The sequence below is a fragment of the Thermobia domestica genome, chromosome 3, assembly GCF_964235325.1.
Source record: "Thermobia domestica chromosome 3, izTheDome1.hap1.1, whole genome shotgun sequence".
NCBI lineage: Eukaryota > Metazoa > Arthropoda > Insecta > Zygentoma > Lepismatidae > Thermobia > Thermobia domestica.
The window spans coordinates 273301242-273307241 of NC_137456.1; positions in this window are offsets into that span (position 1 = coordinate 273301242).

The following is a 6000-nucleotide window of genomic DNA, read 5'->3' on the forward strand; positions in this document are numbered from 1 at the left end:
TTGTATAAAGGTAACCAAGAAAGTTTTGTCGTTTTTTGTGGAGGTCTGTGTTCAATTGGCCCTCATACCGTGAGTTGAATGCGAATGAAGATAAGACGGAGGTCAGTTGTTGATGTAGGTATACTTAACATACTACCTGTTTGTGGTAGCTCACATACACCGTGAACTTGCGTAATGACAGAGTGAACACATGATCTCCGCAGAGCGTCATAAAGACATGTATGCTGTACGAGTTCAAACTAGGATCAAATGCCGCTCCATCGGTGCGGAATTTGTACTAGGTCTTTGGTTAGGGTGTCGTGACTTCGCGGACAGTGCAACGGTGGTTTAACAAGTTTAAGAACAGTGACGAAACACGCAAAGAGGCACCACAAGCCGGAAGACCAATACATGTACAAATGATCTACATGTAGAAATTGAGGCGTAGAGTTGCCAGACATGAGGAACTGGGGCTACAACCCAGTGTAAGAGGATAAACCATTCGAAGTACCTCCATCAACTTGAGAAGCACTACAAGTTCGATCGATGGGTCTCACATGATCCGACTCCAGACCAGAAGACAACGGGAGCAGACACCAGTGTTTCTTTGATGGCTCGTCTGAGGAAAGAGCCATTTCTGGACAAGGTGTTGATATGTGATAAGAAATGGGTCCTGTACGAAGCCTCACAGAGCCCTCATCATTGGTTAGCATCCCATGAATCTGTTCCAGAGCAGTCGAAACCAGCACTGCACCAGAAATAGATCCTGCTGTGTGTTTGGTGGACTGTTCCCGGCATTGTACATGGGAACTCGTACCAGATGATCTGTGCTTGAATGCAACTTGTACTGTCAGCGGTTGAACCTTGCTCAAGAAAAATTCAAAACCTTTCAGCCAGCTCTTCTGAATCACAAAGGGGTCCTCCTGTTACAGCACAACACTAAGCCTCACGTGGCTACGATGGCCAGGGACACTATTCTATGCCTTGAATGGGAAACACTATTGCATGCACCAAACTCTCCGGACACTGCACCGTCCAATTATCACCTGTTCCATTCCTTGGACAATTACCTTTGAGGTAACCAGTTCAAATTCCTAGTAGAGGTGCAAAATGCACTTGATAACTTGATAGGTCCATCAAATTCTACCGCTATGGAATCCATGGCCTTCCTGGCAGAAGGTCGTCGATGCTGATGGGGATTACTTTTGATCTTCCAGGTAGTCTTAGGTGACATATAGATGTTCGAAGGTGGTTGGTGAAAAATCGACAAAACTTTCTTAGTTATCTTTATATATCAGAAAACTTAGTGACTGATCCTCCATTTTCATCAGTGATACTTTCAGTAAGTTGAGACCTAGAGCGCTGACGCTCAAGGCAATACTTGATAGACACACATGCATTCATCGGAATCCAAGGATAGAGTTTTATTACGAATATGAATTCCCGCTCGCTGACAACGATGGATTTGTAACAGTTTTGTCTTCACCTCTTTAATGGAAGATATTTTTTGCCCCCTTGAAGAACCAGAGCATATAAATTATATAGTACACCATAATAAAAGTTATAAATTACATTTGAAACCCTGCACCTTATCTTTGCAATACGAGAGAGGCATATAACGAAGCGAGCGTTCAACACTGTATTTCCAATGTTCAGCAATAATTTTATAAGAACGACTCTGAACCATGCGGTTCCAGGTTTCCGAAAACTCTTGTACACCTTGTCTCCAAAAGGCTGAGCGCATTCTTTATTGCTGTTTCCAACTTCGGGTATCTTCGGAAAAAAGTAAACCAGGTTCGAACCTCGAAGCCAACCTTTGCAATCGGGAAAAAGTTTGCAGATGTATTTTTCTTCTTTTAAATATAATAAGACTTGTTACCAAGTAAAGAAAAAAAAGCAACATTGATTGAAATACTTAATGATACAATATTTCGAAACCTTATATTAATGTCAACATATGCTTGTTTGTCATTTAGCTCTCCATACGTAATGGAACATTTAGATACGTAATGGAATCTTTCCATGTGCAAAAGAATGCTCAAAGTTAAGACATAGATCATAATTATGGCTTGAGTACTAAAATAAAAGTCAAAGTAGAACAAAAACAGCGTTTGTAGTGGATATGAATGTCATAATTTTCTTGAGAACCGTTATACATCGCTAGAAGCATGTTTCCAGGAGTCATTGTATTAGGTCACTGCTAAGCTGTTGGATTTCAAATCATAAGGTTGTGGGTTCGATTCCCATCTGGGTCAATATTTTTTATGAAATTCTATTTTCCGCAATGCATGAAAAATTATATAAAATAATTACATTAAAATACGCCAGTTGTATATATATATATATATATATATATATATATATATATATATATATATATATATAACATAATCATTGCAGAACATAGTGATTATTATGTTTAAAATATAACAGGTGTCCCACAGTACGTTGGGATTCTATATGCGAATGTTAAATACAAATTAAGAAAATAATATCATCGCAATAAATAAATTATGTAGTGTATTTATTTGCAACTATTTATCATATAAAGGTTATTTCTCAACATTCGTATTACATCATGTATATTGATGTTCTTGAAAAATTATCCGAGGCATAAAAAAAGGGCTTAAACAGAGAATCCAAATCCAAAGTCGGTACGCTCGCAAGAAATTCATGAACCCCAAAGGTTACGTGAGCAGACTGGAATTGTCCTTATAAAGTATCCCCCAGCAGACGGTCTTTACATAGATTTTCAATTCAATTCCTGATGTATGCTTTTGCAATGTGGAAGTGGTGATGCCCTTGGTTGCTCTCTCTCACTTTCACGCTCGCTCACTCGGTATATATATATATATATATATATATATATATATATATATATATTGTCAAACCCCTGTGTGTGTCTTTAATAGCAAGTGCGTAGCTCGAAGACACAGGAAGATTGTCCTCCGAACATTTTCTATAATGCCCGGGAAAATTCATTTACTAATTCTAAGAAAGTAAACAAGTTCCAAGTTTCGTTAAAAGTCATTGTATTTTCAATAAAAGATTGTGGTATTAAAGTGTATTGTGTTGTGTAGAGAATGAACAAACGTTACCAGATCACAACCTATGGATTCTGACTATTTTCTATATTTGATGACGATAAGCGAATAGCAAACACATACCTTCAGGGTTGATGTTGATGTTGATTCTCAGGAAGCTAAGGTGCAGCAGAGCTTAACTCCAACCACTGGTGATAATGCTACCAAAATGCTCAAATATAGAATGGTTGTAGAACTTATATTATAGACTAGTCGCCATAGCTTGTGAATATTCTCACAGTAAGTCTTGATGAATTGTAAAACTTAAAATAAATGAACTGAGAGTCTCTTCTCCGTCGAATGCTCAACGAATGATCGTCTAAGACCTATCTCCGTCGAATGATCACCATCTCATCTTGGTAGAGTATTTATTTCCAACCTGTCAATTTCCAAACTGCCACCTTGCTTCACGTTGCTCCACGTGTTTGCTATCTTATTGCCTAAATTCACATTTCTGCAATGATCATCAAATAGACAAAATCTCCAGACGTCTACCTCCGTAATCTGACAATTTTGTCACATCCTAAAGTTTGTGTCGATGTTAACAATTAACAAATAACAACAAACATTACAACGACTCTCACAATATTACTGACACTGCATTATTTCTTTGTTATTCTTTGTAATTAAAACATTGCACATTTACACGTCTGTATTTACAACTGACATAACCAAAACAATACTTGGATAACAATTTTGAAATCTATTTTCTTAACCTAATTCTGCGTTGTAATTTCTTGACTTTTATCTTTTAATTTTGTCTTTTAATTTTCTCACATTTATTTTATCTTTATTTGATCCAGTTATTAAAAATTTAAAAATAAAACCATTTAACTTTACTTCCTCAACAATATATATATATATATATATATATATATATATATATATATATATATATATATATATATATATATATATATATATATATATATTGTTGAGGAAGTGAAGTTAAATGGTTAAATGGTTATATATATAAGTGGATGTATGTGTGTGTTTCAACATAAGTCTGATATGTCTAGAACAATTTTAACCACATTTCTTACAATCTGGGAAAGAATACTGTCGTGAACATATCAAAAATGCTAGAAAAGGATCGATAGTATCGAATCTATAGTTTCCTGGTCGCTTATGTAAACAGTTCTACTTTCAATTCAAGTATAATTAAGCTCCCATTAACATCTAGGGTGGTTACGTAGCGACATAAAAATATCGAAATCAACCGATATTAGAGTCGAATCGAAAGTTTTCAGTGCCACTAATAGTGCCGCATTTCCCATTAATCCAACTAGGCCCGTGTCTATATGGCAACATATTTGAAGAGTGCAAAGTTTAAAATTTTATTTTTTTCGTGTGAAAAAGTTAAAAATCGAGAGTAAATAAATACTATTTCATGAGCAATCCTCTTTTACTATTCTAGTATATTTAATGATAGCGTAAGAAATCTAAAAATAATTCAGAACATGTTTCCCATTTATTTTTGTTACGTAGTTGTAGCTATATCATCTAGTGAGTGGTATTTAACTGCAATAAATTCACTAATTAAGCATATTCGAATTAAGTTTTGTTTTTTAAGTTAGGGATCAAGGGGCGGAGAAATATGTAGTTATTGGGAGTCCCGAGAGCAAAAGTGCGTAGGGACGCCGAGCTTCTAAATGCAACACTATCGCTAAATTAATTGGTAGAAATTTTAATGCAATTTAAGACCAAATTTAGTCCTAGCGGTGGCAGTATCCGTTTGCTGTCCTAGGAGGAATGAAAGGGGCTGACATCAAAATCATAAACATAAGTGTCGAATCTATGATTTTGGGGGGTCGATTAGATAAAGAGTTGCACTCCAGATGCCATGTAAGTTAAGCTTCCATTAGCACCCTGAAGGAGTGTGTGAAATTTGTGACATGTAGAAGTAATTGAAAATGACCAATGATGGTATCCAATCCATATTTCTCGTGGTCCCCAAGTTCATTGGGAGCAGTTCTGATGAACTTTAAGTTCAACTTCCAGTAGGAGTAAGATCCCCAGCACATCTAATAAGGAGAGTCGAAGGAAGTAAGATATACAATGATTCAAAACGACCAATATTAGTGTAGAGTCCATGGTTTCGTCATCACCGAGATAAATAGCAACACTTCTGAACGAACATGTCAGCTGGATTTAGAATTTACAGGAGCAGCATCGAAGGCATTTTTCGCACAGCTCTAAGTATTTTAGTGTTTCTGTATAAATGAATATTCAAGTGTATTTCTGGAATGTCTTAGACAACCGTTACCAAACTTGGGGGACATGTCACTTTCAATCTAAGAAGAAAATATTGTACTGGTATGAAATTATGGAACTTCGGAGGTGTGACATGTAAAAATAATGTAGAACGACTCATCTTAGTATTTTGTCCATAATTTTCTCGGTGGATAGTGATGCCACCAATTTAGTTTACATCCAAATTCATCCCCATCTTCACAGGATGATGGCCTGGGAGAGCTAAAAATAAAATCTCAAAAATTACTTAAATTCATAGTTTTCGGGGTGAGAAAGCGTTTCTAATAATTTTGGAAGGTAATTTGTACCCACTTCAAGATGGGCTTTTTAGTCATATCTATTTCTTACCTTAAGAAGAAATTACCATTTCAACTATGATTTATGCCAACCTTTGCAATGGATGAAAAAATGTGTGGATGTATGTTACGTCTTTTAAATGTAATAAGACATGTTAAAATCAAAGATGAAGTGGGTCAATGGGTCAATTGGTAAGTGGGTGAAATGGGTCAAGATCGTGGGTCAAAAGGACGTGACCTACTGCGAAACACCACTCACCGTGACTCACACTGACCCACCGGGTGACCACCCTTTTAGTCCAAAGATATTTCGTCCAAAGAACATTTTGTCCAGAGATTTAATCCAAAGATATTTGGTCGAAAGGACATTTGGTCCAAAAGACAATTGG